The sequence below is a fragment of the Dendrobates tinctorius genome, unplaced genomic scaffold, assembly GCF_039654945.1.
Source record: "Dendrobates tinctorius isolate UK_male_01 unplaced genomic scaffold, ASM3965494v1 ptg000233l, whole genome shotgun sequence".
NCBI classification, from domain to species: Eukaryota; Metazoa; Chordata; class Amphibia; order Anura; family Dendrobatidae; genus Dendrobates; species Dendrobates tinctorius.
In genome coordinates, this window is record NW_027361900.1 from 5,377,835 (window position 1) to 5,390,588 (window position 12,754).

At 45.3% G+C, this 12,754-nt stretch overlaps 1 pseudogene; it reads left to right on the plus strand.

Annotated features, from left to right (window-relative positions):
• Positions 1 to 1,193: 1,193 nt before the first annotated feature.
• The window catches only part of LOC141060220 (uncharacterized), a 42,196-nt pseudogene continuing 30,635 nt past the window's right edge, over positions 1,194 to 12,754 (plus strand).

Genomic DNA, 12,754 nt, shown 5'->3' on the forward strand with positions numbered 1-12,754 from the left:
ATATAGGTTTTATTAGTAGATGTCAGGGAAGAAAACTAAACCCTGTAAGATAATAAATCTCCTCATATGTTTCCCTTATTATCTCCAGTAATTGTATTATTACACAGGATTCTTATGATGTTACATCGGATCATCTTCTTCTCATTCAGGTCTCTACAATATCGGATCCTCTCGGTGAAGATCTTCTACAGAAGAGAATTTTCCTGATTTACCCATCAAGGATGGATATGGACAGAGACAAGATGGCGGAGAGGATATTACACCTCACCCTAGAGATCCTCTTCCGTCTCACTGGAGAGGTGAGAGATTCTGATGACCTCACATTACATCATTCTTATCTATGGGAATAACAGATGGACAGAACTGGAGAGGTGAGGACTCTGGAAATGTCTGGAGTGAGATTTATTAATGTGTCTCTCCATAACCAGGATTACACAGTGGTGAAGAAGACCTCTAGTGATCGCTGTCAGGACCCTGTGTCTGAGGGATGGGGAAGACCCCTGAGCCCAATCACGGGGCCTCCACCTCACCCCCTGATCCATGAGGACATCAATGACCAGAAGATCCTAGAACTCACCTACAAGATGATTGAGCTGCTGACTGGAGAGGTGACACTGCTGGGAATGCTGGGACATTATACAGTAACACTATGAAGGGATCGGGGGATGACGGTATCATTGTGTGTGTCAGGTTCCTATAAGGTGTCAGGATGTCGCTGTCTATTTCTCCATGGAGGAGTGGGAGTATTTAGAAGGACACAGAGATCTGTACAAGAACGTCATAATGGAGGTTCCCCAGCCCCTCACATCTCCAGGTAATAGACAGGACTAAATACACACGGCCTATAGGTATCTGTATGTAGAGAATGAATTCAGTCCCTGTATGTGTTTCCTCCAGATCTATCCAGTAAGAGGACAACACCAGAGAGATGTCCCCGTCCTCTTCTTCCACAGGACTGTAACCAAGAAGATCCCAGAGCTCCTCAGGATCATCAGGTAGATGGAGAGAAGGTGTCAGGAGATCTCCCCTATGATGTGTAGACGGCTGTGAAGGTCTTGTGCTCAGTCTTGTTTTATCCACCAGTATTATATGTTTTATACTTGTGTAATGAGAACGGTGGAGATGGCAGGATTAGAGCTGATCATAGATGGGACTTCTCCATCTGTCTGTGACTTACAATATTTGTTTCAGGGTGAAGATCTGACCCATATTAATCCTACAGAGACATATGTGAGGGGTGATGAGTGGTGTAAAGAGGAGATTCCCACATATGACTACCCAGGTGAGTAGTAACCACTGAATGCAGAGAAGTCACAGATTCCTCTCAGTCACCGGCTGTGGCTGCTTTATCGGTGGTGTAGTCCGGCCGTATTACCATGATCACCATTTTGCCTCTAGACCACAACATTCTCCTCCACCCAAAACTGTGCAAATGACTTTGGGCAGTGAAAGCCCTTTTCTATAGAACTTACAACCAATTACATTGTTTTTGATCCTAAGGAATTCAGGATACTGCACAATCTCTCCTGAAATGGGGAGCAATATTATTTTCCATAGTGGATCCATAGTAGCTCCAATGGTCCACCATAAATGAGGGCAACTCTGGTTTACTGTTGTGTAATCTGTATTTGTAGTTTTCAGTTAATGAGATTCTCGTGCTCTGGGGCGGGGCTGTGGGTGGGGCTGTGGGCGGGGCTTTATGTGGTGCTCTGATTCCATATTCATCTGTATTGGCTTATGACAGGTCGCTGACCCCTCACTGACCTGCCCCCATTATTACATAATGCATATAATAGCATTGATATTATTGTTGATAATGCCTATAATATTGTAGCTATTGTGAGGCTTAGAAAAAAATTACATCCAGCACAATGTCACCGGCGATGGCGGCGCCTGCGCAGTAGCCTAGCCTCTATATCAACTGTATCAATTTTTTTTGTTAGGAAGTTATAAGGGTTAAAAGTTAAACAGCGATTTCTCATTTTTACAACAAAATTTACAAAACCATTTTTTAGGGACCACCTCACATTTGAAGTGAGTTTGGGGGGTCAATATGACAGAAAATACCCGAAAGTGACACCATTGTAAAAACTGCACCCCTCAAGGAGCTCAAAACCACATTCAAGAAGTTTATTAACCCTTCAGGTGCTTTACAGGAATGATTGGAATGTGGAAGGAAAAAATAAACATTTACTTTTCTTTCACACAAATTTTCCTTTAGACCTAAGTTTTTTTACTTTCGCAAGAGTAACAGGAGAAAATGGACGATACATTTTGTTTTGCAATTTCTCCTGAGCATGCCGATACCCCATATGTGGGGGAAATCTACTGTTTGGGCGCACGGCAGGGCTCGGAATGGAAGGAGCGCCATTTCACTTTTTGAATGTAAAATATGCTGGAATAATTAGCGGTTGCCATGTCGCGTTTGGAGAGCCCCTGATGTGCATAACCAGCGGAGACCACCAACAACTGACACCAATTTGGAAACTAGACCCCCCCCAAGGAAATGTGTGGTGAGCAGTTTGAACCCCCAAGTACTTTGTAGAAGTTAATTACGTAGAGCCGTGAAAATAAAAAATCATATTTTTTCAACAAAAAATGATCTTTTCACCCTCCATTTTTTTTCCAAAGGGTAACAGGAAAAATTAGACCCCAAAATTAGTTGTGTAATTTGTCCTGAGTATGCTGACACCCCATATGTGGGGGGTAAACTACTGTTTGGGCGCATGTCAGAGCTCCGAAGGGAAGGAGCGCCATATTGGAGAGCAGATTTTGCTGGAATTGTTTGTGGGTGACATGTCACATTGTCAGAGCCCCTGAGGTGCCAGAACAGCATAAGCCCCCAAAAGTGACTGCATTTTACCAAATACTTCCCTGAATGAATTCTTCTAGTGGTGCAGTGAGCATACTGACACCACAGCTGTTCCATAGAAAATTATACCATTGGGCAGTGAAGAAAAAATAATTGCTGTATTTTTCGGACTATAAGATGCACCCCAAATCTTCAAAAGGAAAATAGGGGAAAAAAATGTGCAAAATGGGGGGTCCGTCTTACAGTCCGAATTCAGCTTACTAGGGGGGATCAGCACAGGTGCAAGAGTGGTCACAGACATTGTTCGGTGGTCCAGGCTGGTGCGGTGGCCTCCGGAAAATCCCATCCCAGGCTGAGGCGGCAGGGGTGCTCTGTGCTGGGGTGGTGGCAGCGCTCTGTGTTGGGGTGGGGGTAGTGCTCTGTGCTGGGGTGGCGGCAGCGCTCTGTGCTGGGGCCACGGCAGCGCTCTGTGCTGGGGCTGTGGCGCTCTGTGCTGTCTGGGGGGCTCTACCGCTGTTTTGTCAAAGCCGGAGGCCACTGCAGCTCTATTGTTGCGATGCGGTGGCCTCCGGGAAACTGGCAGATGGGGGCGGTGAATGCTCAGATTAACAGGGGCGGACCTACCGCCCGTGCAGACCGTGCATTGCACGGGGGCCCCGGGGGAGAGGGGGCCCCTCCAGCACCGCATGGCTAGTTATGTCAAAATTCAAATTAGCCATGTGTAGTGCAATGAGGAGAGCAGCGAGCGCTGCGGGAGGCAAAGGGGCCCCTGTGAGGCAGGGGAGCCCGCGTGCCCCCAGCACCGACTCCACCCCCCTGATCCCCACATTGAAGGAGGCAATGATGGAGCCTGGAGGAGAGAGCGTCAGCTGACGCTCCCTCTCCCATCATTCCCCACTCTGCCTCTGACTCAGCGGGGGCGCGATGACGTCATCGTGCTCTCACTGTGTACCATGCAGAGAAAGAGAGGAGACAGGAGCCAGGAGCAACGCAGGCACGAGGAGAAGGGGAGGAGGGTGTTGTTTTTTGTTTTTTTTTATTAAATCAGTGTTAGTACTGGACTGTGGGGCCATATACCATGCTGGGCTGTATTATACCATGCTGGGGGGGCTATATACCATGCTGGGCTGTATTATACCATGCTGGGGGGGCTATATACCATGCTGGGCTGTATCATACCATGCTGGGGGGGGCTATATACCATGCTGGGCTGTATTATACCATGCTTAGGGGGCTATATACCATGCTGGGCTGTATCAAACCATGCTGGGGGGGCTATATACCATGCTGGGCTGTATTATACCATGCTGGGGGGGCTATATACCATGCTGGGCTGTATTATACCATGCTGAGGGGGCTATATACCATGCTGGGCTGTATTATACCATGCTGGGGGGGCTACATATCATGCTGGGCTGTATTATACCATGCTGGGGGGGCTACATACCATGCTGAGCTGTATTATACCATGCTGGGGGGGGCTATATACCATGTTGGGCTGTATTATACCATGCTGAGGGGGCTGTATACCATGCTGGGCTGTATTATACCATGCTGGGGGGCTACATATCATGCTGGGCTGTATTATACCATGCTGGGGGGGCTACATACCATGCTGAGCTGTATTATACCATGCTGGGGGGGCTATATACCATGCTCGGGGGGCTATATACCATGCTGGGCTGTATTATACCATGCTGGGGGGGCTACATACCATGCTGGGCTGTATCATACCATGCTGGGTGGCTATATACCATGCTGGGGGTGCTATATACCATGCTGGGCTGTATTATACCATGCTGGGGGGGCTATATACCATGCTGGGCTGTATTATACCATGCTGGGCTGTATTATACCATTCTGGAGGGGCTATATACCATGCTGGGCTGTATTATACCATGGTGGTCTGTAATGTACTGTAAGAATGTTTCTAGAAACTTCTAGAAGTCTCTCCTTTGCTTATCAGGACATTGCAGCCTGCCGTGTAGCTGCAAACCCCCCCTTCTCTTCCCACACACACACACCAGTGTCTTCATGTGCACAGCCTGTAAAACCTGAAACCGTCCATTTCCTGTGAGCTAGGAATGTTAATTAGCTAAGTGAAAAGATGGTCCTTTGTTTAAAACCAGAGGCTGCTTACAGGTATAGGAAATATTAAAAGACGCCTAGCTTGCACTCCGCTCATGACAGAGATATAATAGTCATATTTCCTTGATCTGAGTGGACCCAGCTTCGCTACGGTGCCTCATGCGTAGTTCTCGGACCTCCAAAACCTGAAATATGGATTGCTCCCAAATAGAGGGTCTTAGTTATGGCATGCTTGGTGTTTTCGGATTCTATTCGGTAAATCACAAACAATGATGCCATATATGTGTTTGTGCGGGCTTCCCTCGCTAAGATATGATCCTCATAAGTTTTGTAGCCAAATCATAACTTGAAGAGAGGAAGGTGGGACCTTCCCAGACCGCCCATTTCGTGAGGTCATAGACCCAAAAGGATAAGGGATTCCCTCCCCAAAACTCAGGCAGAGCAGCTTAAGTCCTCGTGCCAGAGAGACGTGCCGATGAGCGGCGACGTTTGGTTAAGTGCCCCTCCCCCCAGCCGCATGGGATGCCTAACGCCAACTGACCACATGTGAGTGTACTTTCTTCTTTCATCCATTTTGTTTTATACTTGTCTATTGTACATATTTTGTGTCTCAACTTTATAGCAACTTTTATCTGTATAACCACTGACCACATTTTGGGAATAAATCGTAAAATTATCAGTTTGTCTCCATGCTCTAAGAAACGAACTATACGCCTTCTTTAGATAATCGCTACTAATTTAAGGGGTTTGCCACGGACCCTCTTAATTTAAGACTGTGAATTAAGTAAACTGTGGATGGTGGCAGCGCGATGTGTGCGATTGATTAGGCTAGTTGGCAGTCCAGAAGGGTCTTATATTGCAGAAGGGGGGCTGTGGCCACAGCACTGATAATTCCCTCACTGCAGTAGACTAATTGCCCGTGCACAACAAGCAGCCCGTCCGGCGACTAATTAACCTAGGTGCAGTTCCCTGACTGACCTGAGGGTAAGGGGGGCGCCGGAGAGCTGCGAGTTCCAAAGTGGAACTGAGAAAGTGGGATATACATAAATCCCCGCAGTTCTTGGAAGGTTTTTAGTAGTGGTGGGGCATCCAAAATACCCCCCTGCAATAAATTGTTAGAGCGAGATTAGCTTGCTGGGTATTTTTGTCACATGGTGCCAGTGGTGGGATAACTAAGATAAGCCCCCACTGTGCCTGTGATAGCCGTGTGCCGGCAGTGTGTCGCGTCCCTCCGTCCGCTGATACACCCATGTCAGTGGTGGGATTGTGACATAGTGGTGACACAGGGTCCGCTGACCGTCATGTTTTGGTGGCAGCGGGACCACCGTTTGTCACAATTTGGTGGCAGCGGTGGACTGTTCATCACGTATTGGTGAACAGCGGTGGGCTGTTCGTCACATGGTCTATATACCATGGTGGGCTGTATACCATGGTGGGCTGGGCTATATACCATGTGGTGCTGGGCTATATACTATGCGGCTGTGTTATATACCATGGGGGTACATTTTACATTATATTCTATAAGGGGAGGCTGTGTTATATAATATGGGGGGCTACATTATATTCTATGGGGAGGTGGGCTGTATTATATTCTATTTGGGGCTACATTATTTTCTATAGGGGGGCTGTATTATATTTATTATATTCTGTGGGGGCTGCATTATATGATATGAGGAGGACTACATTGTATTCTATGGAGGGGCTACATTATGCTATATAAGGGGCTGCATTATATCCTATGAGGGGGTTGCCATATATTCTATGGAGGGGCTGCATTATACTATATGGGGGGGCTGCATTATATTCTATGGGGGGTTACATTATGTTCTATACAGATATTATATCCAGCCCTGCATAGCCTCAATATTAGATAACAACAAATAACTTTGTTGCCCTATGAAGGGTTGGGGGGGCCCGAAAAATTTATTGCACAGGGACCCACTACAGTCTGTGTCCGCCCCTGCAGATTCAGATCTTGGCAACGATATCTCGGGACGAGATCTGAATCTGAACATGCGCCGCCCACAGCGGCCATTCCATTTTTCCAGAGACCACCGCATCGCAGCAATGGAACTGCAAGGGTCTCCGGGCTTTGACAAAATGCCAGCGGAGCCTTCCACGCAGCACAGAGCGCCGCCGCAGCATTTGCAAGTATTTTCCGACTATAAGACGCACCCCCTTTTCCCCAAAAAATTTTTGGGGAAAAAGTGCGTCTTATCGTCTGAAAAATATGGTACATTTCTACCCAGATTTTACATTGGAAAATAGATAGATGGGTAAATGGTCACTACACCCATAGATGAATTCGCAGAGGGGTGTCATTTCCAATTCCCAGAGGGGTGTCATTTCCTTTTTCGGAAATGACACCCCTCTGGGAATTCATCTATGGATATAGTGACCATTTTCATTACATGGATGATTTCCAGATACACGTAGTGGAAATTTTAGAGCAAAAATTGCAAAAATGTCATTGTGGTGCCCAATATATTGTGCCCAGCTCGTGTCTCTGGAGACCTTCCCCCACCTACCCCCGGAAATTGTTAAGTCAGCTCTACTCAAATGTGTCTGTCACTAAATAAACCAAATGCTTGAATGTCAAAACGGTTCAAAAACGTGATTCTGTGTGGAAGATTGTAAAGCCGTCATGGAGGCATAAGGCTGGCAATGATGGGCATTGTGGGTAATAATAGCGGTATCATGCCTCATTCCTCTCTAGGAACATACACGACATCTTCTCTGGGGGTTCTTTCTTGTTTCAGTTACTGGGATGAGTGCAATAAAATGTCGCTCAGTGAGTCTTCTCACATCTTCAGATTCTACAGGATTGGCAGGGACAAAATTTTCAAAAACAAGATTTTCAGTGACCTTTTCCTGATAATCAAGGAAAGTATCTGCATTTCCGGCTTTTTTGTATAACACAAAAGAATTATATGTGGCCACCTGAAACAAATACATGACTAACTTTTTATACCAGATCTATGATTTTCTTGATACCTGGTATGGCTGTAGAACCTGATCTTCAAGGTCCACACCCCATATATTTGTTGTAGTCAATGACAGACACAGGTTTTGGAGTAGTGGATCCCTGTTGGTCTGCAGTGGCCCTTGCGGCATCTGTGTGGATCGAGCTCAGGATAAAAATATCATTTTTATCCTTATACTTAAGGGCAAGCAGCTCTCCATTGTGTAAAGACCCTGACTGCCCCTTTGGGAACCTTTTGCTGACCAATGATTGTGGAAACCCCTGACGGTTTTTGTGAATGGTCCCATAAGCCCCTATGTTATGTTCAGCCAGACTTTTAAATAGGGGTATGCTGGTGTAGTAGTTGTCAACATACAGATTGTAGCCTTATTGTAAAAAAAGGCTCAGAACGATTTTCCCGATGTCCCCAGATAAGTAGGGCATCCTGGTGGGTGTAGTTGGCTATCTTTCCCCTCATAAATGTGTAAAGCTGATGTGTATCTGATTGAACGCTCGCACATTTTATAGAGCTTTATTCCGAACCTTGCCCTCTTAGAAGGAATAAATGGCTTGAGGTGCAGTCTTCCTTTGAATTTTACAAGGGACTCATCAATGGAAATGTTTTCTGTTGGGGTGTAAAGCTTTAAGAACTTTTCTGTCAAGTCTTCGATGATGGGTCTGATTTTGAATAGTCTGTCATGTTCTGGGGCATTTCTGGGCAGGCACTGACTAGTGTCGTTAAAGTGCCAAAATCTCATGAGCATTTCATAACGGGTCCTAGGAAGAATGGCAGAAAACATAGTGGTGGCTTGAACAGGGCGGTTGGACCAATAGGACCGAATGCTCATTTCTTTAACAAGCCCCATAGCGAATGTGAGTCCTAAAAATGTTTTTATTTCTAGGACATTAGTTGGTTCCATAAATTTGACCTAGCATAATAGGATCGTGGATTCTGGCTGATGAATTGGGACACATATAAATTTGTAGGACAATATGCTCTAGCAAGCTATCTGTCAGAAACAAATTTAAAAAAATAATTGGTCCAAAATGTTCCACCTCCACATTTATACCAGGAATGGCATTACAATGAGGGATGAATGGAGTAGCCGAATCCGAAGCCTCCCATCTGGGAAATGCTACAGCAAGAGGCAAAGCCCCTTGGACATTGGTGTGCGCCAATTCCCGAGCACTAGGGACAGCGCTAGTACTGGGCATTGTTCCCTGAGTTGGAGACATTTCTCCAGAAGCGCTATTTGTCCTCCTTGTTGTACTGGTCCTTGTGTGTGAGGATGGACCAGAATCACTGCTCATTTCTGAGCTATCACTGTCGCTGCTACTAAAGCCCTCAAAATCCACATCGCCATCTGACACTGCACTTTCTTCACTGTCAGAGCATAAAAGTGCATAAGCCTCCTCTGCACCATAATACTGACCGGCCATTTTATTCATTATTTTTTTTCCGGAAATAGAAAACTCAGACGTGACCAAATTATTGGGGAGACAATTGAGAAAAGCCTAATTCTTTACCCTATCCCTAACTTTAGAATAAACCCTAACTTTAGCCTAACACTAACCCTAACTATAGCATTAACTGTAATCTTCCTTATCTGTTTTTCCATTGACAGATGATGGACCTGAGTGGGGACTTGTTTTTGTGAGATGAGAATTGGTATTATTTTCGCCTACATAACATTGATTGGTTTCTTTTTATTCGATATTTGGGAGGCAGAATGAACAAACAGTTGAGCACCGCACACTACTGGTTCATCCAACAAGGTTTTCTATGAGACTGTGAACTGTCATTGTCTTGGTAAATAATTAACCCCTTTCTGACATCAGACATACTATCCCGTCCATGGGACCCGGGCCCCTATGCCCATGGACGGGATAGTACGTCTAGCGCGATCAGCGGCGCTCACGTGGTGAGCGCCGCTGATCGCGGCCGGGTGTCAGCTGATTATCACAGCTGACATCCGGCACAATGCACAATGTGTCAGGGGTGGTGACAGACTGCCCCCGACACGTTAACCCCTTGCACACTGCGATCAAACACGATCGCGGTGTACAGGGGGTTAAAGGGAAGCATCGGCAGGGAGGGGGCTCCCTCCGTGCTTCCCTGAGCCCCCCACAGCAGCGCAATGTGCAGCGCTGCTGCGGGAGGCTCCTTTCCTGCAGGTCCCCGAATCCAAGATGGCGACGGGGACCTTCGGGGGCCTGCAGGAAGCTGGCTTCCTCAGTGCCTGCAAAGCGCAGGCAAGGAGGAAGCCTGCAGCACTGGCTGTGACAGATCGCTGATCTGTCACAGTGATCTGTGATGTGACAGATCAGCAATCTGTCACATGACAGTAATGTCCCCCCTGGGACAATGTAATAAAGTTAAAAAAAAAAAAATGTAAAAATAATTTAAAACAAATCGCTAAATAAATTAAAAAAAATATATATATTCCCTAATAAATTCATTTTTTGGAAATAAAAAAAACAAAACAATAAAAGTACACATATTAGGTATCGCCGCGTCCGTAAAAACCCGCCCTATAAAACTGTCCCATTAATTAACCCCTTTAGCGAACCCCTTAAAAAATAAAAATAAAAAACGAAGCAAAAAATAATGATTTGTTATCATACTGCCGAACAAAAAGTGTAATAACGCGCGATCAAAAAGACGCATATAAATATCCATGGTACCGCTGAAAACGTCATCTTGTCCCGCAAAAAACGAGCTGCCACACAGCATCATCAGCGAAAAAATAAAAAAGTTATAGCTCGCAGAATAAAGCGATGCAAAAATAATTATTTTTTATATAAAATAGTTTTCATTGCATAAAAGCGCCAAAACATAAAAAAAACCTAAATGAGGTATCGCTGTAACCGTACCGACCCGAAGAATAAAACCGCTTTATCAATTTTATCGCACGCGGAACGGTGTAAACGCACCCCCCAAAAGAAATTCATGAAACGCTGGTTTTTGTTCATTCTGCGTCCCAAAAATCGGAATAAAAAGCGATCAAAAAATGTCACGTGCCCGAAAATGGTACCAATAAAAACGTCAACTCGTCCCGCAAAAAATAAGACCTCACATGACTCGGTGGGTGAAAATATGGAAAAATTATAGCTCTCAATATGTGGTGATGCAAAAACTATTTTTACAATAAAAAGCGTCTTTTAGCGTGCGACAGCTGCCAAACATAAAAACCACCATAAATAGTAAATCAAACCCCCCGTTATCACCCCCTTAGTTAGGGAAAAATAATAAAATAAAAAAAATGTATTTATTTCCATTTTCCCATTAGGGCTAGGGTTAGGGCTGAGATTAGCGTTAGGGGTGTGTTGGGGTTGGAGTTCGAATTGGGGGTTTCCACTATTTGCGCACATCAGGGGCTCTCCAAACGCAACATGGCGTCTGATCTCAATTCCAGCCAATTCTGCGTTGAAAAAGTCAAATGGTGCTCCTTCCCTTCTGAGCCCCGACGTGTGCCAATACAGTAGTTTTCTCCCACATATGGGGTATGAGCGTACTCAGGACAAATTGGACAACAACTGTTGGGGTCCAATTTCTCCTGGTACCCTTGGGAAAATAAAAAAATTGGGGACTAAATGATCATGTTTGTGGAAAAAAATGATTTTTTTATTTCCACGCCCGGGCGTTATAAACTTCAGTGAAGCACTTGGGGGTTCAAAGTGCTCACCACACATCTAGATAAGTTCCGTGGGGGGGTCTAGTTTCCAAAATGGGGTCACTTGTGGGGATTTTCAATAGTTTAGGTAGATCAGGGGTTCTCCAAAAGCACATGACACCCGCAGACCAATCCATCAAAGTCTGCATTCCAAAACGTCACTACTTCTCTTCCGAGCCCCGACGTGTGCCCATACAGTAGTTTTCTCCCACATATGGGGTATCAGTGTACTCAGGACAAATTGGACAACAACTTTTGGGGTCCAATTTTTCCTGTTACCCTTGGGAAAATAAAAAAATTGGTGACTAAACGATCATGTTTGTTGAAAAAATAAGATTTTTTTATTTTCACGCCCGGTCGTTATAAACTTCTGTGAAGCACTGGGGGGTTCAAAGTGCTCACCACACATCTAGATAAGTTCCTTAGGGGGTCTAGTTTCCAAAATGGGGTCACTTGTGGGGGGTTTCCACTCTTTAGGTACATCAGGGGCTCTCCAAAAGCAACATGACACCCGCAGACCATTCCATCAAAGTCTGCATTCCAAAACGTCACTCCTTCCCTTCCGAGCCCCGACGTGTGCCCATACAGTAGTTTTCTCCCACATATGGGGTATCAGCGTACTCAGGACAAATTGGACAACAACTTTTGGGGTTCAATTTGTCCTGGTACCCTTGGGAAAATAAAAAAATTGGTGACTAAACGATCATGTTTGTTGAAAAAATACGATTTTTTTATTTTCACGCCCGGGCGTTACAAACTTCTGTGAAGCCCATGGGGGTTCAAAGTTCTCACCACACATCTAGATAAGTTCCTTAGGGGGTCTAGTTTCCAAAATGGTGTCATTGTGGGGGGTTTCCACTGTTTTGGTACATCAGGGGTTTTCCAATCGCGACATGGTGTCCGATCTCAATTCCACCCAAAAAAGTCAAATGGCGCTGCTTCCCTTCTGAGCTCTGCCATGCGCCCAAATAGTCGTTTACACCCACATATGGGGTATCAGCGCACTCAGGACAAATTGTACAATAACTTTTAGGGTCCTGTTACCCTTGGGAAAATAAAAATTGGGGGTGAAAAAACCTTTTTTTGGAAAAAATATGATTTTTTAATTGTACCGCTGTACGTTATAAACTTCTGTGAAGCCCTTGTGGGTTCAAAGTTCTCACCACATATCTAAATAAGTTCCGTGGGGGGTCTAGTTTCCAAAATGGGGTCACTTGT